This window comes from Thamnophis sirtalis, unplaced genomic scaffold, assembly GCF_051295495.1.
Source record: "Thamnophis sirtalis isolate CommonGarterSnake01/CBP01778 unplaced genomic scaffold, rThaSir2_p1.2 scaffold_2, whole genome shotgun sequence".
In the NCBI taxonomy this organism is placed as follows: Eukaryota; Metazoa; Chordata; class Lepidosauria; order Squamata; family Natricidae; genus Thamnophis; species Thamnophis sirtalis.
This window is the reverse complement of record NW_028261382.1, coordinates 58,345,269-58,371,514: the sequence shown is the minus strand read 5'-3', so window position 1 is coordinate 58,371,514 and position 26,246 is coordinate 58,345,269. Positions and strand designations below refer to the sequence as shown.

Below are 26,246 nucleotides of genomic sequence, written 5' to 3'. Positions count from 1 at the left end.
CACCATACCTGTTGTGTGTTCTTTGGAACAAAACAATGGGCAGATGGAAGCTATTCTACTGAATAGTTCTCTCTTCTCTTCTTAAAGGAAGTCCCTAAACCTCATTTTGGGTGTGGGGGGGATTCTCTGCCTCATTTCTTTTTGACAATGTGTCACTGTGGAACACTTGACACACTGACAAGGCTGGGATGCGTGAGAGCAGAGGTTTTTAATTTCTTTTGCTCTTCAGCAGATGTTTTTGTTCCCTTTCCCCTTGCGTCTGTACTGCTGTGGTTTTTGAAAACTACTCCCTGCACCATGGTACACGCTACAGTAATAGGTAGCCTCATCTTCTGCCTGGACCTGAGCGATGGTCAAATAACCCTTGTTGCCAGTTCTGGAGCCCGAAAATCGATCTGAGATCCCTTCGCCTCGTTTGTTATCCCCAAAATATAGGAACCGAATGCCTTGGCCCATCTTATCTTGATACCAGCCCACGGTTTGGCTCTCCAAGCCGCTGCTGAGGGTGCAAAGAAATCGGGCCTCACCTCCAAGAGGTACAGACAGTTTCAGGGGCTGAGTTAAGAGACCCTGGCTGAGGACATCTAAAAAGGAAGACAAAAGAGTACAATGCCTGTATATGTATACTTTTTTGTTCTCTTTTTTTTTTAAAGGAGGAAGATGTATGTCAAAATTAAATATGTATATTGAAAAGGAATTATAAATACCATCAACACAAAATGAAGCTCACTCAGAAGCTGAAATACACCAAGTAAATGAGATGAAGAGTGTGAAATAGAGGAGAGAGGTAAGGGAAAAAGAGAGGGATAGGAGAGAGGGCAGAGGGGGGAAGAGGAGGAGAGAAAGAAGGAGTGGAAAGAGAGAAGGTAAGGGAAGAAGAGAGGGTAAGGAGAGAAGGTGGGGGAGAGCAAAAGGAAAAGTGGAAAGGGGAGAGAAGAGAAGGAGAGAGGAAGGAGAAGTAGAGAAGAGAGGGAAGAAAGGAGGTAGGGAGGGAGAGGAGAGAGGGAGAAGAAAGTGATGGATGGTACAAATATGGTGTATGGAGAGCAGAAGAACCAATAATTGCTTTTGGGAGTTGATGGTAAGATGAATTGATGTAAACATTTAATAATACAATATGATGTTGGCTATATAATAGTATACATGTGATTGTATGTTTTGTTAATGGGAAAATAAAAAAACTTTTAAAATAAAATAAAAAAATAAAAATTAAGACAGAGAGGAAAGGATTCAGATCGCTAACCCAAGTGGAGTAGCGATGGTCAATTTAAACAGAAGAGAAAGAACATTCCTAACATCTCTAATTTAGATTGTAGACTATAAACTTTGCCCCTTACCTGAGCAGCAATAGAGGAGGAGAAGGACACTCCAAAACATGTTGGACGAGGAGAATCAAGATTCATTGGATGTCTGAGCATGGGTTAGGAGCATCACCTCTTTTAAGTGGTTTATGCAAATAATCTGGCTACTCTTTGGCTTTAGACCTTCCCCTTAAAATACAGGCTTAGCGTCCTAGACTGCATTAATAGAGGGATAGAATCAAGAGCAGGTGAAGTGCTAGTACTGCTTTATGAAGCCTTAGTAAGACCACACTGGGAATATTGCATCCAGTTTTGGTCATCATATTATTAAAAAAAAAGATGTTGAGACTCTGGAAAGAGGGCAGAAAGGAGCAACAAGAATGATTAGGGGACCGGAGGCTAAAACAGATGAAGAACGGTTGCAGGAATTGGGTATGTCTGGTCTAGTGAAAAGAAGGACTAGAGGAGGCATGGTAGCAGTCTTCCAATATTTGAGGGGCTCCTATGAAGATGGGGGGATCAAACTATTTTCCAAAGCACCAGAAAGCAAGACTAGAAGGGATGGATGGAAGCTAACCAAGGGGAGAAGCAACCTAGAACTAAGGAGACATTTCCTAGCAGCAAGAACCATCAACCAGTGGAATAACTTGCCTTCAGAAGTTGCAGATGCTCCATCACTGGAGGTTTTACGAAGAGACTAGATAGTCTTTTATCTGAAATGGTATAGGGGCCTTCTGCTCAAACAAGGAGTTGGACTAAAAGACCTCCTAGCTCCCTTCCAACTATTGTTCTATGTTCTATGTTCCCTTCATGCTCCAGAAGATTTATCAAGGAGCCGGACTTCTATTAGCTTTCTTTTTCCAAGTGAGTTCCAAGATAACCTTAAGTGGAAGAGAAGCTTTTCTCAAACTGAAGATTTGAAAGTTGTTATGTATAGATGGAGGTATAAGCATTCTGGATTTTTTTTTCAGAAATGAGTTCTCCAAGAGAACCTCTTTCTTCAGCAACTCTTCATGGACCACGTTATTTTCATCTTCATCTGCTGACTTCGCTTGTTCTTTTGGAGTTCACTCATACTGAGGGAGTATTTAACTTCTTCATTAGTTTCCTCCACTACGTGAACATTGAATGTGCAATCACTAGGGCTGTGTGAATTGACAGCTTCTGTCTGACTTTTTGATTTTGATGGTTAACTATGTTGTTGTGATGAAGAAATGACTCACAGGCAGGAAGAAGCTTGATGGGAAGGCACTCCCAAACAGCTGTGAGAGCTCCCTTTTTATTGTCATAAAACAGTTTACATGGCAGAAACTCATTCATTGATCAAGGTACACTTTGTACTGATTGGATTAGCTAGACAGAGTCCAAACTATGGTTGAGAAGGTTAATGGACAACTTATGGTTTGTTGTTGCTGGAATGTGCCTACGTGCCAGATCTTATGTCCCACATTTATTAAGGAAGGATCAGGTTAATGATCATTGTGCAGAGTTGTATTCCTCAGGCTTCATACTTATTAAGGAAGGATCATTGTGCTGACAGCTGCATTTCTCAACGTGGTTTGCCAGCTATTGAGAAAAGCAAACATCCCCACATAACCATTTGAAGCTTCCCAGATCATCTGACATTACTTGATTCACAGCCGTTCAGATTACATGTCAGGGTTCCAAATAGCATCCAAAATTAAATCAGAGTCCAAGGCAAAGTATTGCTCAAAGTTCCAATTTATTAAAAGAGCCATGTTGGCACATCTCCGAATCCAGTTTTCCCCACCTCATTGAAAGTTCACGAACTTGCCCCACACCCACCAACCCATCACATGGTCCAATCTCCCACTGCCATGCTGGCAGTTTCACCCATCCAGTTCCGGTCAGGTGCAGAGGTGCAGAGACAAAGGATGACCTTGGCTTTCTAGAAAGTATGTTGTTATGGCTACATCGCATATCACTCCGTACAATCCCCTCCTCCCATTTTCCCACCATAGAAAATGCATAGTAGAATAATAGAAAGTGTAGCAGGCCAAAGATCCAAAAGAAAAGATAGCTGCAGCCCTGACATTACAGTTGCACACGAACACACCTACATTATGAGTGGCCATTATTGTTTTGTGAACCTCAAAACAAGCCAACCGCAATTCATCCTAGCAACTTGGGCGTTCAATTTCCAGATCAGTGGGCCATCTGAACTTAGAGAATTAGATGGAGAAACCACAACTGGGCTAACACAATTTAGGAGAGGGAGCCCCGTGGGCCATTTTGGTTTACAAACTTAGTTTATTCTTTAAACATCCAACACAGATGATAAAGCAAAGCATTGTGTATGGAGAGGGTTTTCCCATATATGAGTCATATGCAAACCAAGGACATAATAGATTGGAGAACTTTTTTAAAAAAATTAGTTCTGTGGACGAGAGCATGTAGAGAAGCTAAGCTATGGCATTTTGCCAAGTGGAGCAAAATGAACCAAGAACTCCCTCTTGTGTCTAAAGATCAAACGATCACAAAATGTTAGCGCAATATTGGCAATATTTTATTTTTTAAAAGAGGAATTCTTATTTTGCAATGTTTTCAATAACTCATTCAGTGACGTTCAGTCAGTCTTGGCACTTTTACTCTGAATCATACCTGAATCACACCTTCTCAGGTGTCTATGGAGATCCTCAGTCATCCAAGTCATGGTTGTCCCAAAGGTGTTTTTTCAGGAGGCACCTGGACTTTCTGTTTTTTCTTTGAAGACATTTCGCTTCTCATCCCAGAAGCTTCTTCAGCTCCATTCCCCACCATCCAGTCAGAGCAAAAGAAGCTTTTTGGATGAGAAGCAACACGTCTTCTAAGAAAAAACAAGGAAGTCTACTTGCCTCCTGAAAAAGCACCTTTGGGACCCTACTCAGATGACAAATGTGAACGATCACCTCTGAGTTTGAAGTCAATTAAATTCCAAAGCTAACCATAGGCCACAAAACCGATGTAAATTGTTGGGTTTTATCATGATCTCAAGTACAGATAGTCTTGAAGGCTTCAAAAAGATCTTCTCAGTGGAATTTTGACCATGCAATTCCACGTTTGTTTGAACTACCATCTATCTCTGGTCAAAGGACTTTACTTCCAAGTAAATAAGCATAGAATTGGATGCTTGGCATTTTAGAAAATGTACCTTCATCCCCAAAGTTCCAAAGTCACCCGTTCTTAACGGAGAGTTAAGAACATCTTATGTTTTGTAAACATCTCTTTTCCTCTTACAGTTGAGAACAGCTTCAACTTCGCATCCTCGGTTGACTGCATCGTTGGCTCTTATGCAAAACCATGGCTTCCTCCACAATAATACGTAGCTGCGTCTTCCGGCTGGATGTCGGTGATGTTTAAATAATATGCGTTGTCTGATTTGAAACCAGAGAAACGATTGGGGATCCCATGACCTCTGGAGTAACTGGGAGTCAGCACGAGTCGTGGTGCCTGCCCTGCTCTCTGTTGGTACCACGAGACCGCATAGTCTTCGTAACCAATCATCAGGTAGCAGGCGAGGGTTATGGTGTTCCCAAGAGCTGCAGATTGGGAAGCCGGTTGAATCAATCCCACCTGGGAAACAACACCTGGGAGATACAAATGTTAAGTGGCAGGTTAATGACAAGCAAGCAAACAGATAGTTTGACAGCTCACAATGTGACATCTGAACAGAATAGAGCTGGAAGGGACCTTGGAGGTCTTCTAGTCCAACCCCCTGCTCAAGCAGGAGAACCTATACCATTTACAATACAATACAATAGCAGAGTGGGAAGGGACCTTGGAGGTCTTCTAGTCCAACCCCCTGCCTAGGCAGGAACTCTTATACTGTTTCAGACAAATGGCTATCCAACATCTTCTTAAAGACTTCCAATGTTGGGGCATTCACAACTTCTGGAGGCAAGTTGTTCCACTGATTAATTGTTCTCACTGTCAGGAAATTTCTTCTCAGTTCTGAGTTGCTTCTCTCCTTGATTAGTTTCCACCCATTGCTTCTTGTTCTTGTACCCTCAGGTTCTTTGGAGAATAGCTTGACTCCCTCTTCTTTGTGGCAACCCCTGAGATATCGGAAGACTGCTATCATGTCTCCCCTAGTCCTTCTTTTCATTAAACTAGACATACCCAGTTCCTACAACAGTTCTTCATGTTTTAGCCTACAGTCCCCTCATCATCTTTGTTGCTCTTCTCTGCACTCTTGTTAGAGTCTCCATATCTTTTCTACATCGTGGCGACCAAAACTGAATGCCATATTCCATGGGTGGCCTTACCAAGGCCTTATAAAGTGGTATTAACACTTTATAATGCCTTGGTAAGGCCACACTTGGAATACGGCATTCAGCATTTCAGTTAAGTGACTGTCTAGTCTCTTCTTAAAAACCTCCAGTAATGGAGCACCCACGATTTCTGAAGGCAACTTCTGTTCCACTGGTTAATTGTCTTCTCTGTTGGGAAGTTTCTCCTTAATTCCAGGTTGCTTCTCTTCTTGATTAGTTTCCAACCATTGTTTCTTTTCCTGCCCTCTGGCGCTGTGGAGAATAGCTTGACCCCCTCTTCTCTGTGGCTCCTTTGAGAAACAACCACAAAACCCAACCCTGATTCCTGAATAGGATCCACAACCCTCTAATCAAGGACCTACTGAAGAGAAAACCACACTTTCTCCAACAATGGCAAGTACTGAATATAAACAGGGAGCAAACTCCACACTTACTAGCACTGAAGACATTACCTAGTTGGGTAATGAAATGCCTGCAAGTGAATAACCAAGTTCAGAGATTACAGAGGACTCCACAATCTAGTGTTACATTCCAAACTAGGGGATACAAAACCTTTGCCAGACCAATTCTCAAATACAGCTCACCTGCCTGGAATCCACATTGTATAACGGACATTAATACAATTGAAGGAGTCTAGAAATACTTCATGAGAAGATTACTCCACTCTTCTGCTCGCAGTAGAATCCCTATTGCCACCAGCCTCAAAATTTTGGGCTTGGACAACCTAGAACTACACCACCTACAGTCTGACCTAAGCATAGTAGACAGAATTGACTACTACAACATCCTATCTGTCAATGAATACTTCAACTTCAACCATAATAATACATGCAAACAATAGATAGAAACTCAAGGTAAGCTGCTCCAAATTCGAGTGTAGAAAATACGACTTCAGCAACAGAGGGGTCAACGCCTGGAATGCTCTACTCGACTCTGTTGTTGCATCCTCAAACCCCCAAAACTTTAAGCTTAAACTATCTACCGTGGACCTCACCCCATTCCTAAGAGGTCAGTAAAGGCGGCGTGCATAAGCGCACCAGCGTGCCTTCCATCTCTGTCCTACTGTCCCCATTTATTCGTGCCCATTTCCTGTGTTCATGTCCATGTTTATACTTATGCCTGTTATCTCATACATGTTTGACAAACTAACTAAAATGAAACAAATAAATATACTACAGATGATTCCCCCCCCAATAGGTCTTACCTGTCAAGGAATTGAGAAATAGAAGGGAAAGCAACATCTGTTCCATGATCCTTTCTCAACAAGGAAGGCAGCTTTTTTTTTGAAAAAAGACACCAGTGTGAAAGTTCTCCTTTCTTAAATTAAACCCAGAGTTACAAAATAGCACCTTTATGCAAATCTATTCTGTGCCCACGAGGTCTCAGGGGGATAGGGGACATCACTGCAAAACAAAGACCAAGCATGCATAGTTGTGGTAGTAGCAATTTTGGCTCTATATATAGGAGCTTCTTCAAGTCAACCTTGACTCCTGGTGAACGCCTCAACTATTTATTTATTTCATTTTTATTTATTTCGTTTTTACTTATTTCATCAGAGGAGTGGAGGACTCTTCTCCTGAAATACCTCTGGTCTGTTGAAAGTCTGTTTGAAGATTCTTTGCAAATCACGGGGGGACAAAGGAAGATTTGCATGAAGTTAATACTGAAGGATGGGCGGAATTTCCATGGCTTTGGTTAGAGAGAAAAGCAACAGCAATAGAAGGAAATGTTCTGTCCTTTCTTACTCTCTTCTTACCCTACTGCTCCCTCTAGTTGCATAGAGTCAACTAGGACTGGTAGCAACTTTCTAGAGATTTGGGTGAGTGTGAATCTGTCTTTCCACTTAGAGAATTTGGGATGATATAACTGGGATGTTCAGAATTATAAAAAAATGTATTTCTATAGTTCCGATATCTCAGTGTTTAAAAACTCCTGCTTAATAAAATTTCATCAGTCCCATAATTAAGCCTCCAAAGCATCACAATTTATAATCTTAACTTCGTAATACTTATGAAGCCTTATAGTCCCACAATTATATATTTTTCAATTATCCAAATTTTAAAGTCTTGTTTAGCTTTCCTTCGTTTTTTCTTTCTTTTACATTTGAAGACTCCTAAGAGGAACTAACTTGCAAATAAATAAATTTTACTAAAATTGGGACACTGGATTTGGACTTGAGTGGGAGTATAATATATATTTAATTTTTCACATGTAAGCAGCTGCTGGAATTGTCTTTGCACAACAGTGGAAAAACAGAGATATGTAAATGAATAAATATTACAATGTGCAGGAATAAATAAATTGACAATTAAAATCAAGAAGGCTTTGAATACTTTTTCATGTTGGATTGGTTTTAGCAATTGCCAACTAACGGAAACAGAAATTAGAAATCCAAAAGTATGAAAGAAAACACCAATTATGTAAGGAAAGGTCCCTAAAATGTATAAGGAAATATTACTAGATCATTATTAATGCGTAGATAACTGCGGGACATTACACACCCACCAGTGGTGGGTTTCAAAAAATTTTGGAACCTCTTCTGTAGGTGTGGCCTGCTTTCCGGGTCCACTGGTGGAACCTCTTCTAACCGGTTCGGTAGGTTTGACGAACCGGTTCTACCGAATAGGTGCGAACTGGTAGGAATCCACCTCTGCACCAGGGTCTCATGCTTCATGTAGAGGCTGACCCCAAACCATCCAGGATCTGTGAAGAAAGCTAAGAAACCCTTGGTCTCCATCGCCTAAATCAAGTTTCCATTTAAATTGCCCATTCAGTTCAGAGTGAATGGTGGAGAAGAGAAGGATGTATATTCCTTGCAGTCATCTTGGTCCTTAGCGCTCTCTCTGTGAGCCTCTCCACTAATGACCAGATAACTGCAAGGAATATACATCCTTCCATTCTCCACCGTTCAGTCAGAACTCAAAAAGCTTCTTGGATGAGAAGTGAAACGTCTTCAAGGAGGGGGGAAGAAAACAAATAAAATCCATTTGCCTCTTGAAAAAAGGAGAGAAAGAGCAAATGTTTATTGTAACCAGGAAACTTTTGCTGCTACATCCAACTCACTGGGTCTCTGTGTATTCCCAAAAACAGGTTATGGCTGTGAGAGCGGTTGATTTGTGTCTTTAATATAACAAGTCTCACTTGTGCATTGAATTACGCTTTCTAAGGACTTCCACTCGGCTGCTGTGGAGGACGAGAGATGGTTTTTGTCTCAGTTCCTCATCAGATTGTACCACTGTGCAACGAGCTGGCAGTGCTACGCCACATCAAACAGTAATAATCAGCCTCGTCTTCAGCCTGGATTCCAGTGATGGTTAAATACCCAACGGATCCCGAGACAGAAGCCGTGAACCGATCCGGGATCCCGTCACCCCTGCTGCCACCCGAATAGTGCACATACCGAGGAGCCTGCCCAGACTTCTGTTGGTGCCAGGAAATAGTATACAAACTTCCACTAACGGTGCAGGATAATTTCACCGTTTCTCCCAGAGAGACGGACATGGAGGCTGGCTGGGTCCATGGTGACTGTGAATTGACCCCTTGGAGAAGAGAAAGCAATGGACTATTTAACTCGTTTTCTAGACTTTTCAGAATGCCAGCAAAGTATAATATGAAGCATTCTTGATGCTCTAGTGGTTTTCTTGAAGACTTTTCATTACCCCTACTAGGTAACATCATCAGTGCTAGTGGGGAGTGGGGTTTTCTCACCACTGATGACGTCACCTAGTTAGGATAATGAAACATTGTCAAGAAAACAACCAAGGTCAGAGCACCGAGGCATCCCTCAAATTCAACCCCTGAGCTAAAAAAATATTCTCACTGAAAATATAGCACATTTTGAAGTGTTTTCTAGCTCTTTGCTTTCATGGAGGAGAAAAATAAGATCACGATGATGAGATTTTCTGTGATGCAAAATACTACAGCTGCACCGATGCTCAATGCCCCTGCTTCCTTACCTGAATTTAGAAAGGCAAAGAGAAATATTGACCAGATCATGGTAGGTTATCTACAGCCGCAGATTCGGACAGATGAGAAGGAAATGACGGTGGGATCTTTCTCCACCTGCTCTCTTTAAATCTTCTCAGAAGGCATCAATGACATCCATGCAAATGTTTGGGCTTTTTGCAGAGTTGGTTAGCCATGCGTGACACCTTCCAAACAGAAGCAAACGACCAGAGGAGGAATTTGCATAAGTAAAATTCATGCAACTATTATGAGGCAAAAGCCTGGTCCATTGGCAGAAAACAGAACCAGGGGTGCCCAAATCAGAAAGATCCACTCAGTAGAGCTACATCTTCAATCGTGTTTCCTAACATGAGGACATAAGCATTCAAAAAAAATATTCGCATGTGTGAGTGTTTTAACTATCAGGCGTGACTTGCTTTTTTAAATAGAAAAGTTATTTGATAGGAAACATCCAACGTCAAATATATCCAAAAGGAGAACATAGGGGAAAGATTTAACAGTTCATAATTACATTGCTGAAGTGAAGGTAAATATGCACCATATAAGAACATAATATTGTCTGATAGCATTCTCCAAATTCTTGACATTTGATTTGTATGTTTAAGAAAGGCCCATTTGGGGAAGGACTACATGCTTTGCTTCTGGAATGCTTCTTTATTTCATAATAGACATTAGAGAAGAACCAGGGGAAATACAGAATATAGAATAACCGAGTTGGAAGGGAGCTTGTAGGTAATCTAGTCCAACCCCCTGCCCAAACAGGAGACCCTACACCATTTCTGACAAATGACAGTCTTCTTGAAAGTCTCAAGTGATGAAACTCCCACAACGTCCAAAGGCAACTTCTGTTCCATTGGTTGTTTGTTCTCACTGTCAGAAAATTTCTCCTTATTTCCAGGTTGAATCCCTCCTTGGTCAGTTTCCATCCATTATTCCTTGTCTGGCCATGACACCAGTGTTCGAATATTTGAGGGGCTGCCACAGAGTGGAAGAGGGTCAAGCTATTTTCCAAAGCACCTGAAGGCCAAACAAGGAATAATGGATGGAAAACTGATCAAGGAGAGATTCAACCTGGAAATAACTTGCCAGATGTGGTCATGATGGGAAGGAAAATCTATCAGTAGGGTTTCTTTCTTTTTTTGCAAGTTCTGCAAACAAATGCAATCTTTTTTGGAAGAAGGAGACATCATTCCATAGTGAATAGTGAAGATCTGGAGAAGGTCTTGGAGGTGAAGGTAGCACCATTTTATGGTCTTCATTCTTGGTTTGCAGCACTTAGTACCTCTTTGGAGATTGCGGGCCAAACACAAGCGGATGATTCTCATGGTCCATCCCAAGTTGTGTGTTCTCCAGGGCAATTCTTGGGTCACTACCAAGGGGCACCTGTCCAGCGCCAGAGAAATCAGGAGATCCAGGCAGTTCAAATGGGTATAAAGATTGATTCCAAGTTTGAGCTCTCTATAAGAATCTGAACTACTAACAGTCAAAGTAATTTGATGGCAGATAAGGAATTCATGGTGAGCTGGATTTAAATCTCTGGTGGGCATGAAGGGACACCTGATGATGTGCTTGACCCCTCCCTTGGGCTCAGCCTGGACCTCTCCCACACCACTAGCTATATCATACTTTGTCCTTGCTCATTTGCTACCCACTCTACCTTCCCCTTGTAGACTTATGTTGACCTTTTGATTTATTCACAAACACAAAGTATTCCTTAAGGCCATGTTAAAGTCAACCATTCCACCCCAGTCCTTGGATTTCAGAAATGACACCTTCTCAAGGTATGTGTCAGGCCTGCATTTATATTCTTTTTAGAATTTTGGCCTGCCACACTTTCTCTTATTTCATTATGCTGTTTCTTTAAGTATAGTCAATGGGAGGGGGGATTAGAAGTAGTAGGATTTTGGAATGTATTGTTTTTCATTCTTTGCTAGAAGCCAAGGTCATCCTTTGTCTCCACACTTTCACACCTGACCGGAAGAAGCTGGGCATGGACGCCAGCGTGGAAGAAGGAGATTGGACCATGTGAGGGACAGTGGATGTGGGGACAAGATCATGAACTTTTAACTGGGTGGGATTCTGATGTAACTTCCAGAGTTGGGATCCCCACAGCTATGCGCCAACATGCCTGCTTTATTAAATTGGAACTTTAAGCATAGTTTTGCCTTCGACTCTGATTTAATTCTACATGGTATTTGGAACGCTGACAGTATGCACATAAAAAACAGCTTTATTCAAACACAGAAACTTAAACATTTGGGACATACAAACAGCCTTTGCTCTTTTTTCCCATCAGCCACTATAAAGAAGTTTTTGACGATTCCAAATTTGGGGAGTTTTGTGGGAAATTACCCCATAATTGGCTGGGTGAAATTAGCTGGGATCAATAGGATAGGATAGAATATCTGGATCAATATCTATCTGGATCAAAAGATCCCAGTGAACATTTGCCAAGAGCCATATGGAAAGAACAGTCCTGGGAAAGCTTTAGATAAGGAAGCCGAATTCATTTCGAGTGTCTATGTGAATAGCAATACACAGATACACACAGAGATGAGAGGCCTCTATTATCTGAGATATAAACACACAGAATTAGCCTTGCATCCTCTTGCCGCCTCGTGTAACAAATCAGTCATTCCCATATGCCTAATGTAGCTCTCTGTATACAATTCCATACTTCCTACCCCCCTTATCAAAGAGTACCTTTTGTCCCTCCTCCCTGCCTTTCTGCCAGAATGTGTAATCAAGAAGTGATTTGTAACATACTGTGAGATCCTTTGTATTAAACTGCTGACTAGCTTTCTTTGAACTTTCCTAATAAAAAGTGTTCTGGTTTAGCCAGAAACCACCATTTTCACCCAGTCTGCAGTGTGTGTGTGTGTCATTGCCAAAGCAGCCTAGGAATTAGAAATTCGTGAAGTGGTCCATCGGATTGTGAGAATGCTTGTATTCCCAATGCAAGCTCACTCTCACAAGTGGTGACCTCCGACGTGATCCATTTTACAACGCCAGGAGTCAGTCGAGGTGCGACGCAGGGAGGCCCGGACAGGTCGAACGGACTCATCGCGTGCCCAACACCCCCATCTCTTACCCAGGCCAATCCGTAAGTATGGGGACAGATTTATCTAAAGAACAGGTGGTTCGCCTTAAGGAAATTGGACATTTGTCTAAAGAGCAGATCGCTCACCTTAAGGAAATTAGACAAATAGTTGGAGCTCACAAAATTATATTAAAGGATAACGGAGACACATTCACGCTTTCCAAAAAGCAGGCAGATGAATTAGCATCTTTAAACCCCACTGCCCCTCCCAAGTATGAGGAAATAACAACAAAGGCTATAGGGGGAGAGAAAAGGGAAAGCAAAGAGGAGATTTTAAAGCAAACTCCTCAAGAAGAAAAATCTAACACCCCAGAAAAATCTGATATCCCTCCTAAATATGAAAAAGTAACAACAGAAATTGCAGAGGAAATTAAGGAAAAAGAGATCAAACAACAAGTTCCTCAGGCAGAAAAATCTAATATTTATCCAGTTTTAAAAAGTACTGAGTACTCACTCGGTCCCCTCACTGCAGGAATGCAAAAAAAGAGAAGTGGGGAGGACGTGAAACTGGAGGACCTGAAATTGATGGCTGCTTTTCCTGTTGATTTTACAGGACAAAATCCTGTGTTCACTCCCTTGCCATCTAGTGTTTTAAAAGATTTGTCTCCATATGTGCAAGGTTTATTGCAGAGTTTGTCTGAAAATTATGTTTTATTGCCAAATGAATGGTACTCAGCAGCAAAAATACTTTCCACTTGGCAGATCATCACGGAATGTTTCAAAACTCATGAACAAGCCGTGATGGGGGGAACAGACACCCCCCTGCTATATTCAAAAACCTCTTTGCTAAATTCACACTCTCACTCTGAATCCAAGGCTTTCTTTTCCCTTGTATGCATGCCTTTGTTATCTTTAGCCTTTGAAGTTCCTCAACATTACACTTCGGGAGATTAATTTTGGGGCATTCGGCTAGCCCCACACAAAAGGCTGCTTCTTATTTTCCTTCTTATTTCAATCTCTTGGCAAGTGAATCTGCCTGGCTCTTCCTATTTCTTCCGGTGATTCCGGCTACCTCTATTTCGTTTCTTGTCTCAAGGAGTTCTTGTTACTCCCTTTCTTACTTACTCATCTAATTTTTCTTTTGTTGCTTTAAGCACACTTTTCTGCCTGAGCACCTGAAACTTTTTCACAGATGTTTCATTTCTCAGAAACCTGCACTCTTTGCAGCTCTAATTACAAAAGCCTGTGTCAGATCTGAATTGGAATGAAAAAAAAAAATGTTTTTGTGCATGCATGAATGTGTGCCTAAGTTTTTGTGCACCCTCAAGGTAATTGTAGATAAGATGTCTTCAATCCAAAAGACAGGGATTTTAAAGTGTTCAATTTTGTAACAAATCTGCTGACTTTCTGGCCACCATCAGATGAAAATTGTTGCAGCTGTAATAGTTGTCTTTTAAAAGAAAAGTAGAGCTCAAGCCCCACTCAGATGCAAATGATGTGTTAATAAAATTTCTATATATCTTGCTCTTTAAAACTATGCCAGCGTTCAGCTGGGAGAGCTAAGAGTTTGGACATAACCCTGGCTAATGCAAACAATGTGGACAAACATCTCTATACATTGTCTCTATAAATCTTGACCTTTAAAAATATGCCAGCGCTGCTGGGAGATCAAGGTAGAAACGGAACATCCCAGGTTCTGTGATTAAGGCACGTATCCGACCGGTTATTTTAAAATTGCATGTTAATTTGTGGGGGAGAGATTTGTTGTCTCAGTTTGGGGCAACCTTAACTTTGGAATAAGAAATAAGGTAAAGAAAGAGTGAAAAAAGAGTGAGAGAGAGGTAGAGAGAAAAGAGAAAGTGAATAGAGGTAAAGAGAAAGAGGAGAATTGAATTAAATTGATGTTTGAAGTTTGTAAATGGGCTTTGGCTTGAAGCCGTGAGGGTGAGAAGAGTAGTTAGGATTTAAACTGCTCTCTGAAATTCCTCGCTGTTTGAAGAATGCATGACAAAGGATTTTGCATGTGAAGTTAATTTGCACAAGCAGTTTGATTGCAGTGTTAGTATGTTAAATGGTAAAAGTTGGTATGCACGTACTTTGATTTCTTTCATATAAAAAAACAGTAAGTTGCAAAGTTGTTTAATGGTATGTGTGTTTCCAAGCTTGTTAAGAGAAGGCAGAGTGAGAACAAAGGAGAGATTGTGAAAGGTTAGCACCCAGCCATTCCCCCCCTTCCTTTCCCCCTGAGCCTTTCCTTGGAAGGAAACAGGAGAGGGGGGGAGAGAGAAGCGTGTGTGTGTAACTGCTTTCAGACCTAGAGGGAGAGAGACAGTGAGAAAATAGAGCTCATTGGCTTACATATAGCTCTTTGAACTGATGGTAATGAATGTTTTGTATTAAGAATAAATGAAATGGACCCCTTAATGAAACTAACATTAAAAAACAATGACCCGATTTGGATTGAACAGTGGCCCCTCCCTATTGTTAAATTAGAAGCCTTAAAAGAAATTGTGCAACAGTTGTTATTAGAGAAAAAAATAGAATTGTCAAATAGCCCTTATAATACTCCTGTATTTTTAATTAAGAAAAAATCAGGGAAGTGGAGAATGCTTCAAGATTTAAGAAAGATAAATGAAGTGATTTGTCCCATGGGGCCCCTGCAATGCGGTTTACCAAATCCTAATATCATTCCTCAAAATTATGCTTTAACAGTCATTGATTTAAAAGATGCCTTCTTCTCAATACCCTTACATAAAAAGGACAGAGTATTATTTGCATTTACAATTCCTGTATTAAATTATAGTGAGCCAACAGTAAGGTATCAGATGCACTTCAATTGGCCTTAAGTGACTATTTAGGGACAATTAAATACCACTATCCCACAGATTATAGGTTTTTGTTACTGAATCTACAACATTTACAATTGACTTCCTTACAAAGTAAACTGCCAATTAAAAATGCAGTTACAGTTTTTGCTGACGGAACTAAGAACAGGGGTGCATGTGTGTATCAAATCTCAGGACAATGGATAACTTACCACACGCACCCTCAGAGTTCAGCACAGCGTTCTGAGTTGGCTGCCTCCATATTAGCATTTGAGAAATTAAAAGACCAAACATTTAATTTAATTGTGGATTCATTGTATGTTTACCAAGTGATTAATAACTTGTTTGATGCCTATCTTTCACCAGCCCTAGATAAGCAATTGTTAGATATGTTTTTACAGTTATAGCAATTAATTGTGGATAGAAAATTTCAATATTTTGTGGCTCATATTAGGAGTCACCAGTCACTTCCTGGAATGCTAACAGAGGGAAATGATTATGCAGACAAAGCCGCTAGGGAAAGTTTTGTTGGATTTGCAACTCCATGGGAAAGCCATGAGTATTTTCATCAAAATGCAAAAGCCTTAGTGAAGATGTTTGGAATTTCAAAAACTGAGGCTGTAGCGATTATCCAGCAATGCTCAACCTGTAGCAGGCAAGGTAACGCAATTCCTATGGGAGTTAACCCCCGAGGAATTAAACGATGTGAGATATGGCAAATGGACGTTACGCAATACCATTCTTTCGCACCCTGGAAATATATTCATGTCACAGTGGATACCTTTTCAGGTTTTATTTTTGCAAGCCCACAGCGGGGGGAAACAACCAAACAAGTGATCAACCATTGTATGCGCTCTTTTTCAGTCTTAGGAAGCCCCCTGGAGATTAAAACAGATAATGGACCCGCATACAGTAGCGCTGCATTCGCTACCTTTTGTGATCAATGGAAAATTGTCCATAAATTTGGCATCCCATACAATTCCCAAGGACAAGGAATTGTAGAAAGAGCAAATTTAACACTAAAAATGATGCTTGATAAACAGCAAGGCCCCTTTAAGATAGGGCTGCCTGAAATCCAAAACCGTTTAAGCAAAGCCTTATACACACAGAATTTTTTGAATCTTACAGGCTCACCCATAGCTTCCACAGCAGGGGAAAGACATTTTCAGAATAGCGTAGTCTCTCCCCGCCCTCTTGTTTATTACAGACAATTACCAGACCCTCAGTGGAAGGGCCCAGTGGAGCTCGTTACTTGGGGACGTGGATACGCTGCTGTGCAACTCCCGGACAGAGTGTTGTGGGTTCCTGGAAGATGCATACGACCGTTTCATGAGAGACCAGTGAAGACAGATGATAAAAAGGATCCCGAAGCAAGCCTATCCCTTTTCTTTCAAGTAACAGACGACTAGAACTGCTGCTGCTCCCACTGTTATTCCTGTGAGCTGTGCGATCCCGTGTGACATTGTGATAATTGAACAGTATCTTGAGGAAAATTTTTCCTATACCAATCCTTCTCACACTGAACTCCGTATCACACCAACAGTACAACAAGCTATTGACAATCCTTTTTATAACCACTATCACCAAGGGTCTCTTGACCCCTCTTTTGATATCTAGTACTCAAGATGAAAATCCGTCCGGAACAGGTCGTTGGCCGGTCATATGTTCCCAGAGTACGTCAGCCCCGATGCCCATTTTTCAGAGGACCTTCGCCTGGACAGGAAATGGGATTTTGGGATCTTTGGGCTCTTCCGATGTCTTGTAAGCATTTTCTGTTGCACCTTTTGCTAATGATGTTGGGGATGGGAATTGTGCTTTTAATTGTATGGGGGGCATGTGAATATGAACGCAAAAATAAGAAGGGAATAGTGGGGGATATTCAAGAAATTCCTTTCACACACAACCACTCAAAAAGAGCGATCATTCCATACTCCAATGGGGAAAACTGTAATTCTCAAGGGATATGCATCTACCCTCACAATACATACGGAGAAGCCAATACACAAGTTACCTTAACTTGTTATTTGAAAAATCCAGCTGCAGCGTGTTTAATTACATGGCAATTTTTGCCTGCAAAATTCAAAAAGGCAATCCAAAATGTGAGAGGTATTTCACACCCGAAAGAGAATGGCTGCTCTTCACATATTAGAATAAGAATTACAGAGAATTCTATAGGTTGGTATCAATGCACACAATACCAAAAAGGGTTACCTAATAAAATAATAAAAACAGAAGTAACCTCAAGAGCAAGTATAAAATTTCCCCCAGTTAGTGAGTGGTTCTTAACACTATTGAGTTATCAACAAGAGATGGGAGGAGGCAGCTCTCACCACCTAACAAAAAGAGAGATAAAAGAGGACATTTGCACAGCCTGTTTACAAAAAACCAAACAAGGCAAAACTATTTCTATGACCTTAATATATTATACTATGAAACCTGAATGCAATGGAACCTTAATACCACCATGCACACATAACAATACACAATACAATCAATGCTATACACCAAATGGGATACAATGTTATGAACCAAAAGCGGTAGGACCTATAACAAGTAGCATCTATGTTTATGGCTATAAAGGAGGATCAACTAGTTTAAAACATCAATTTCTTACAGCACAAAGATTATCAGGGTACATAGCCCATAATGTTTCAAAGGGAATGGCACCCATTACTGTTTGTTTTGATACATGTTTAGCAATTGCTATAGGGCAAGGAACAGGATCCGCAGGGGCAACCTGTGGAGGACAGTCGTGGGAACAATCATATATCCAAAACCACAGATATTTATTCACTCGCTCGACACTTTCAGCACATGGAGGCTATACCCAACCAAGTGTATATTGGTATACAAGTGGCTATGGACCTAACCATTTCGATCTTTCTATTACTCCAGTCACTACTGATTGTCAATCCCATCACTGCACACCACTCTGCCTTTCTGCACAGGTAGCAGGTACTTTAGGCACCCGATACTATCATTATGGTATTGGTATAGATAAAGCAGGAAAGGATCCTTATGGATATATTATTGTAAAGACTGAAGCAACAAAATTGACAAATCAACCTGTAAAGTTTTTTGGAGTTATGAGCAGGAGATTGCTAAACTTAACGATCTACCTACACCTCCAAAAGCAAAAAATATGTTTATTAATTTGGCTCAATAAGTTGTTACAGAACTTATGTTAAAAAATTGTTTTGTATGTGGAGGAACCACTATGGGAGATCGCTGGCCATGGCATGTACAAAAAGCAAACTATACTGAAATAGCACAATGGAAAGGGAACTTCACCTTTAATAACAACTTCAATGAAACCTGGCAAGTTACCTCTCATATAATAGGTCACATATGTTATACCAGAAATAAAAATAATCAGACTAAAAGAAATAAACCTATGGGATTTCTAAAATGTTCTAATGAGTGGGAAAATAACACTTGGGTTTCACAAACTAATATGACCCAACCTGAAAACTCATTGCTGGAAGTAACTAAGTTACGAGGACTTTCAGACCCTGAAAATGATACTATTGTGTGGAATTCACCTGATGGGTTATATTGGATATGTGGTAATTTTGCCTATAATATGTTACCCGCGGGGTGGTATGGGTCATGCATCTTGGGGGCGATTCAACCTTCATTCTTCCTAATGCCTATAGAGAAAAAACAGAAATTGGGAGTCCCTGTATATGATACTCTTGAAAGACGTAAACGTACAATAGATCTTGCTAAAGGGATAAAAATAGGTAACTGGAAGGATGATGAGTGGCCCCCTGAGAGAATTATTGCATATTATGATCCTGCGACGTGGGCACAAGACGGTTCGTGGGGATATAGAACGCCGATATATATGATAAATCGCATTATTAGATTACAAGCTGTATTAGAAATAATTACAAATGAAACTGCATTGGCATTAACTAAGCTTGCAAAAGAAAGTGTATTGTCAAGAACTTATATTATGCAAAATCGTTTAGCCTTAGACTATTTGCTCGCTGCCGAAGGCGGAGTGTGTGGTAAATTTAATCTTAGTAATTGTTGTATACAAATTGATGATTCTGGAATTGTGATAGAAAAAATAACTCGAACTATGATACAAACTGCACATGTTCCTGTACAAACTTGGAAAGGCATATTGGACACTGACGGTTGGCTTGGAGGTATTTTTAACAATTGGAAGCAAGGTTTATTTTTTATTGGGATGATATTTTTGGGATTAACTATGTTGCCATGCATAATACCATTATTGAGATCCACTATGCAGAGTATTGCGGACGCGACTATCCAGAAGCATCACGCATTATTAATAAGTGTCAATACATCAGAATTAATAATCCCTGGATATCCAATGGAAGGGGGATTTGTGAGAAAGAAACAACCCATGGCAATTGCTTCCATTTAAAAAATAAAAAAGGAGGAGATGTGGGAAATTACCCCATAATTGGCTGGGTGAAATTAGCTGGGATCAATAGGATAGGATAGAATATCTGGATCAATATCTATCTGGATCAAAAGATCCCAGTGAACATTTGCCAAGAGCCATATGGAAAGAACAGTCCTGGGAAAGCTTTAGATAAGGAAGCCGAATTCATTTCGAGTGTCTATGTGAATAGCAATACACAGATACACACAGAGATGAGAGGCCTCTATTATCTGAGATATAAACACACAGAATTAGCCTTGCATCCTCTTGCCGCCTCGTGTAACAAATCAGTCATTCCCATATGCCTAATGTAGCTCTCTGTATACAATTCCATACTTCCTACCCTCCTTATCAAAGAGTACCTTTTGTCCCTCCTCCCTGCCTTTCTGCCAGAATGTGTAATCAAGAAGTGATTTGTAATATACTGTGAGATCCTTTGTATTAAACTGCTGACTAGCTTTCTTTGAACTTTCCTAATAAAAAGTGTTCTGGTTTAGCCAGAAACCACCATTTTCACCCAGTCTGCAGTGTGTGTGTGTGTCATTGCCAAAGCAGCCTAGGAATTAGAAATTCGTGAAGTGGTCCATCGGATTGTGAGAATGCTTGTATTCCCAATGCAAGCTCATTCTTACAGAGTTTTTTTTAAATGTATCGAAAAAGGTTACTTTCCAATATTCAGATGGCTCTCTAAATTCACGGCAAATAACTTCATGCAGCTTGAACAACCCAAGAGGAACAGGTACAACACTAAATCACCGTAACGGATGTGAACAAATTTGCTCAACTTTCTAGATGAAATAGACATCCGGGGGGAAATCATTCCATTTCAAGTTTTCTTGTATTCGATCCTTTCTACTTTCACCTCGTTCCCAATGAGTTGATACACGTAGGTAACGACAACAGAGGACTGAACATCCATCAGAACAAAGGACGGAATTACATCCCTGGAAAGAAGAACCATTTGTAGTTGAAATAGGAAATATTTTTTTTTTGTAGACTGAGAGCTTATGTACCGAAGACAAATTCCTTGTGTGTCCAATCACACTTGGCCAATAAAAAATTCTATTCTGTTCTGTTCTGCTCTGCTCTATTCTACCCTACTTCTATTCTAGTCTATTGTAGTCTATTCTATATTCTATGTTCTAGATTCTAGATTCTAGATTCTATATCCTATCCTATCCTATTACATTCTGCATTCTACATTCTGCATTCTACATTCTATTCCATATTCTGCTCTATTCTGCTCCATTCCATTCCGATATCTTGGGGGCTGCCACAAAGAAGAGGGAATCAAGCTATTCTCCAAAGTGCTTGAGGGCAGGACAAGAAGCAATGGGTAGAAACTAATCAAGGAGAAAAGCAACTCAGAACTAAGGAGAAATTTCCTGACAGTTAGAACAATTAATCAATGGAACAACTTGCCTCCAGAAGTTGTGAATGTTCCAACACAGGAAGTTTTAAAGACTATGTTGGATATCCATTTCTCTGAAGTGGTGTAGGATTTCCTGCCTAGGCAGGTGGTTGGACTAGAAGACCTCCAAGGTCCCTTCCAACTCTGTTATACTATTTTACTTCCAAGATCCCTTCCAACCCTGTTATTCTATGTTCTACTTCACCTTACATGGGTCTCTTCTCCAATGTTTTCCATTTGATGGCCATGCCTGATCATCCACCCAACAAACAGCCAATGAAAAGAGATGCTCTCCAGAAACAAATTCCTCAAAACGTGTAGTTCTCACCTTTTCAGAGCACTGTAGGCCCCTGTGGCTGAACCAGGATTGATGTAGAACTTCTTCTCATGTTCTACTGCCTCAAACTTGTGAGTGTGACCAGATATTAAGATGTCCACGTCCAGCTGCCTCTGGAGGATCGCCAAGCTGGCCAGATCCCCCCAAGGTATAATTTGATGGCCATGGATCAGACCAATCCTGAACTGTCCTACAGTGACAATTTTCTGCTGGGGGTAACTCGTGCCCTGCAAAGAATCATGTCAATTATTAATCAATAATAATTCTATAATTCTATTATTGTTCCATAATAATAATTGCAATCAACCCATGGAACAAAAGTTGCCTTCGGAAGTTGTGGGAGCTTCATCCCTGGAGGCTTTCAAGAAGATACTGGACTGCCATCTCTCAGAAATGGTGTAGAATCTCCTGCTTGGGTGGAGAGGGTTGGACTAGATGACCTATAAGGTCCTTTCCAACTCTTGTTAATCTGTACAATCTGTAAGGGATTCTAATTTTAAGGCAGTAATGGAAAGTTTCTAAGTACTGATCATGTCATAAAAGCTGCCATTAATCATGGGTGACAGTGAAAGAAATGCACGAAATGTTTTTGTAACCAAATGAAGCACTTTCTACACTATATAAAGAAAGAGGATTTTGTTGTGGCGTGTCTGTTTTGAAAACTAAACGTAAAAAACTTTTATTTTAAAAAAAGCTGCCATTAGTTTGTATTTACAGCTAATGGAATCAAGTTTATTTGTCAACCTGAGTCCATTTCCTCTTGGGAATGGTAGGTTTTTAGCTCAACAGTCTCATGCTAAAGTGGGTTTAAGTCTAAGCAACATGAAAGCATTGTTAACCACCACGATATCAGTAGACATTCCAGAGCATGGAAAATAGATGCTCCTTCATCAACCTAGCAACCTCAGTGGAACTTTCAATCAAAGGAACAGACGGTCTTCAATTGCCCAAACCAGAATCAGCCACGTTCTCCAGTCTCCTACCTCATCAAAGTCCCCTCTAACGATATGGACATCCCCGGCCAGTGTCCTCAAATAATCGTAGCTCTCCTTGGTGCAAAGGTTCCCAGTGCAAAGGATATGTTGGATCTTGCCTGGAACCAGCAACTTTTTAAACTTGGCTGGAAGGCTGCAACATCGGTCTGGGATGTGAAGGTCTCCAATCACCAGGACCAGCTGAAGGAGAAAAGAGGTAAAGAAATACAGCGGAGAGTTCACTGCAACAGGGGTGTCAAACTCAAGGCCCGCCGTGTGCTTAAATCTGGCCTGTGGAGCCGTCCATGAGCCTCCTGCATGGCTTCCCGCACGACCTCCCCAGCCTCTAAGAGCACTTTGCCAGCCAAAAACAGACTGTGTGAGGCCTCCACGTGGCCCATTGTTGCAGGAGGCCAAATATGAGGCACACAAGGCCCCCATGCCCTGTTTTGGCTGGCAAAGTGTTGCAGGAGGTGGTGTCCCATCTCCACCTCGCTCCCACCCCCCGCCAGCCCGTGGAGAACTACAATGCTCATCCGGCCCTCAAAGAAATCCAGTTCAACACCCCAGCCCTCTCCCAGAAAAATGAAATATCCTAGGAAATATTGAAAAGGCAGAATATTTCTCTGGATGTGAAAAGAAAGAAACATGTTTTAAAAGACAGAATAGCTCCCTGTAGCTTCCTGCCCAACCCCACTTTGTCAATGGGCCATTAAGAAGGCCAAGCTAGCCCCTTTACATAATAAAGACTTATCCACTTCAGTTCCAGGGGGGATGGGATTGAGGCATGATAATATTGGCACTTTACCCAACTCACCACATGGCATCTGAGAACTCAACCAAACCTGGATTCAAAACGCAGCCTAGATAGTTGCCCCTGCATGGCCCCATGGGAGTCTGACAATCAATCAGAATACAAACTCAAGATCAAAGACCAGAGGGGGATAAAACCAGGGACTCAGCATCTCAATCGCCCCTTCTCTTTTCTCCACCAACATTGAAGCATGTGATCACCTTTTCTGTTCAGGGCTCAAGCCATGTGGTCCTGTCCACCAATAAACCATCTTTCCAAGCAGCCTCCATGTTTCTAGTGTCTTTTTCCCCACTTGGAGCCGAACCCAGAAGGACATTTCTTCCAACAATTGCATAGGTTCAGAAACGCCTTTGAAGGGGTCCCTAAAGATGTTTTAAAAGATGAACTCCAACGCTTAGACATGAGAGAACCAACCCAGAACTCCAGAGAGTTGGAACAATTAACCAGTGGAACAACTTGCCCCCAGATGTTGTGGGTGCCCCAACACTGGAAGATTTTTTTAAAAAAGAAATTGCACAACCATTTGTCTGAAATGGTGTAGAGTTTCCTGTTTGAGTAGAGGTTGGTCTAGAAGACCTCCAAGGTCCCTTCCAACTCTGTGATTCTGTTAACAGGGTGTTGCAGGAAATGACAGGCTTTAGACTTCTCAGGATACAGGAAAAGTTTATTTGGCAGCCAGGTTCAGAAAGTTAGCAAAATAGCTAACATTGCAAGTTCTGAACAACCTTCATTATCAAAGCACACATTCTTATACACTCTCAAAGGCAGCTTCACACGCAAACACTTAACTCATTTCCTATTGGTTACCTTGAGGGAAAAGCCTTATAAGGAGATGGAGTCTTACTTCTCCTTTTGTCTTGGGTCATAGGTACTGAGTACGAGTCTCTTAGCGAACTGTAGCTGACCCTGGTGGTCTTCTGAGGCTATTGAACTCTGCGGTTAGGCACTTGCTTCCTGTTCTTTTGCAAGCTGCAACTCTGCCTATGGGGCTTTTTAATATAGAAGTAAAGGGCCCCTGAGAGGCTGTCCAGCCTGACCCAGTAGGTTTCACACTTAATGTCCAAATCTCACTTTACATCCTACTTTAAGGGCACCTCTACTACCACCACCACTCTTTCATCCTAAAGCTCTCACTCTTTCATCCTAAAGAATCTCAACTCAAGCAGACTTGCTTCCAGATGGAAAAGAAGGCCACTCTAAATTAACCAGCACAAAAGATACATTAAAAGTATCTTTCTCCTCTACTCACCATCCTGCTGATTCTCTGACTCTGCTGTGGAAGCAAACACACAAAAAGCAGGAATACTGGTTACCAAAGGTCAGCTGTTAGCCGTTGATTGACTACTAAGACAATGCAAAACTGCAGCCACTCCCTCTGAAGGGCTTTTTATATTTGTATTTAGTTTAGCGACCCCAATTTTGAAAGTTCTTACTTGCAAAGGCTTTCTTTTAAAGGAACAGTCTGCTTTGAACGCCCAAATCTGCTGCAAAGGTAATCCATGACTTACAAGGATTCATTGAATGACTGTTCAAAGTTACAACGGCACTGTGGCTTAGGCCCGTTTTCACACTTACAACCTCTGCAGCCTTTCTGTGGCCAGGAAGGGGGGTTTAAAAGCACAATGACTATATATGTACACCTTTTTGTCCTATTTTGTTTAAAAAAGGAGAATTCATGTTAAAATTAGATATGTCTACTGAAAAGGAATTATAAATACCATCAACATAAAATGGAGGTTGCTCAGAAGCTGAAATACACCAAGTAATTGAGATGAAGAGTGGGAAGTAGAGGAAAGAGGGAAGGGAAGAAGAGAGGGTAAAGAGAGAAGGTGGGGGGAGAGAAAGGAGGAGTGGAAAGGGGAGAGAAGGAGAGAGGAAGGGAAGTAGAGAAGGGAAGGATGCCAGAGGGAAGAAAGGATGTAGGGAGGGAGAGGAGAGAGGGAGAAGAAAGTGATGGATAAGGTACAAATATGTTGTATGGAGAGCAGAACAGCCAATAATTGTTTTGGGGAGTTGATGGTAAGATGAATTGATGTAAACATTTAATCATATAATATGATATTGGCTATGTAATAGTATACATGTGATTATATGTTATGAAAATGAAAAATTTAAAAAACTTTATAAAAAATCATTCAGATGCTTAGCAGTTGTGGCAAGAAATTGTACAATGGGGCAAACATCACTTAACATCTGTCTTACTAGAGAGATATAAAGCGGGGGAACACAGTTAGGATAGATTAGCGAAAGGAAAGGGAACAAGAAATGATATGAAATTATATTTGGGTTGGTGGAAATACCATCCTAAGGAAACATAAACTGAGATCTGAAAGAGACATCTACAACAATAGGGAAAAAAGGGAGAGGGGAGGAGAGAATGAAAGGAAGACGAGGGAAAGAAGAAAGAGGTGATGAGAGGAAGATGGAAGGGAGAGAAAGAGAAGGAGAGAGCGTAGGAAGGGGAAAAGGAAGAGTAGGAGTAGGAAAAAGGGAAGGGAAGAAGGAAGGGGAGGGAGAGGAGGAAGGAAGAAAGTAGAGAAGGGAGGGAGGGGGAATAGAGAGGGAAAACAAGGTGGTGTTACAACAGGTAGAAGGGATGGTAAATAAAGCATCCCAAACTGTATATTATAACCTATTAAATGGAATAACAAATGTATAAGAATGACAAATGTAAAGAATAATAATTATGTGAACGTATACTTAAAATGGAATGTAAGAGAACAAAAAATAAAAAAAAATCTGAAAAAAAATCTTCTCTTACTTAGCAACAGAAATGTTTTTTGTTTTTGTTTTTTGCAATATTTTTTTGTTACAAATTTTAAATTCTATTTACGAACAAAAGGGCTCGCCCCCCTCTTTTTTTACTTGCCACCACATTTTTACACGT

General features: G+C 40.9%; 1 long non-coding RNA gene and 1 pseudogene across 1 annotated transcript; both read right to left on the bottom strand.

Annotated features, from left to right (window-relative positions):
- Positions 1–225: 225 nt before the first annotated feature.
- Positions 226–1,377, bottom strand: LOC148048856 (immunoglobulin lambda variable 4-69 pseudogene; annotated as a pseudogene).
- Positions 1,378–8,832: 7,455 nt separating this feature from the next.
- Positions 8,833–9,682, bottom strand: LOC148048855 (uncharacterized). The gene is made up of 2 exons (XR_015695358.1): positions 9,529–9,682; positions 8,833–9,111 (listed from the first exon to the last, which is right to left on the bottom strand). It is a non-coding gene; the product is annotated as an uncharacterized LOC148048855 (long non-coding RNA).
- Positions 9,683–26,246: the final 16,564 nt, after the last annotated feature.